Source organism: Martes martes (genome assembly GCF_963455335.1).
Source record: "Martes martes genome assembly, chromosome: 5".
NCBI lineage: Eukaryota > Metazoa > Chordata > Mammalia > Carnivora > Mustelidae > Martes > Martes martes.
Window position 1 is genome coordinate 111,695,777 of NC_137892.1, and position 1,798 is coordinate 111,697,574.

A 1,798-nucleotide genomic window follows, 5' to 3' on the forward strand; every position below is an offset into this window, starting at 1 on the left:
TGTTTTTTTTAGATAGGAGACCAAAACCAAAAGCAACAAAAGAACAAAACAGAAGAACTGAATATAATTTTTAAAAATCTGTGCTTGAAAAGACATGATTAAAAAAGTGAAAAGAAAACTCATAGAATGGGACAAAATGCTTGCAAACCTTATGTCTGATAAAAGACTTGTATTCAGTGGGAGCATGGCATGAGTTTTAACATTTATATGAGGATTAAATCAAATATTCAAAATAATTTAAAACATTACATGAGTTTTAATATTTATATGAGGGTTAAAATCAATAATTTACAGAATATGTAAATAATTCTTATAACTGAACAATAAAAACACAGCTCAAGTAAGGAAAAGGAAAGAATTTTAGACATTATTCTCAAATATATAAAATTTAGGTATTTCTCTAAAAAAAGTACTTATGGGTAAGATGGTAGAGTAGGAGGACCCTAAACTCACCTTCTCCCAGAGATCCAACTAGATAACACCCACATCAGTGCAAATAACCCAGAAAACAACCCAAAGACTGACAAAATAAAATTCACAGCTAAATGGAGAGAAGAGGCCACATCAAGTGTGTAGGAAAGGTGGAGATGTGGTAGGGAGCTAAACAGACTTGTGGCAGTGTCCACTGGAGGGAGGGATGCTGCAGGAATGGAGAGAGAAAAATAGATTTGCACACTGGGGAGCTCACACAGGGAAAACAAATCCCCATAACAGTTGGCTTTGAAAACCATAGGGGCAGAATTTCATGAGTTCTTATGATCAACAGAGCTTAACACCTGGAACTTTAAAAATCAGTGGCTGGTCTCTGGGAGAGGTGAGATGTAAGAGAAAACTGAGTCCCTGCCCTTAAAGAAGCAGTACAACAAACAATTCCCAAGAGATAAAACATAGAAGCAGGAGTTTGAAAAATGCCTGAAATACATGGTAGGGAGTTTGTTTAATAGTCATAATACCTCAGAACTGAAGGGGCAAGGATCATGGGAGACTTCTTCAGGAAAAAGGAGGTGGCAGGAGACATTTCCCTACTCAGCTCCCCAGCCTATAAACAGTGACACATTCAAGAACTAGCAAAACTTGAACACTCTTCATCTAACTAGCTAAAAGCACATCGTGCCACTGCATTCTCCTGAGAACAGGCAACCCCCAGTCAGGCCTTGGCTTCAGGTCTCCTTTCACAGCAGACCCACACAAACCTTGCTAACACCTCATCCTACCCCTGCATGCTTCTGCAGATCCACTCCCTACAACTGGGCATGCCTCAGTCCCTGTGGCTAAAGGTTCCTTCCCACAGTGGACCTGTGCAAACCTTGCTAACACCTACTCACCCTACCCACTGTTCTCCTAAAATCCTGCCCCTTCTGATAAGCTCTAGGCTGGAGCCAATCCAAATTCATGTATGCAAGCAGCCCTGACAGGGGCCAGCGCCACTCCAAAGTGACTCCCTTCCCAGGGAAACAGGAAAATAATCACATATACCAGTCCAATTGCTGCTCCAGCAGTTGGTTGGGGGCAGACATCAGGTGTGACTGCAGACACTGAGAATCAGAAAAAGCTTCTCAGAGAACGACACATGGAAAATATCCTGCTGTTCAGTGCTACTGCATCTTTAGTAAAAATCCGGGCCTGACTCAATTTAAGCCCAAACTGGCCAGATGATTGGCCTGCTAACCAAGCTCTGCCTACAACAGACAGCAATTATAGATGACTGGACTGAAGGCCAATGCAGCTCAGCCACAACAGTAGGGTACACACAACACACATAGGAGACACACCTGAAGCACTTGGTTCTGGTGAACAG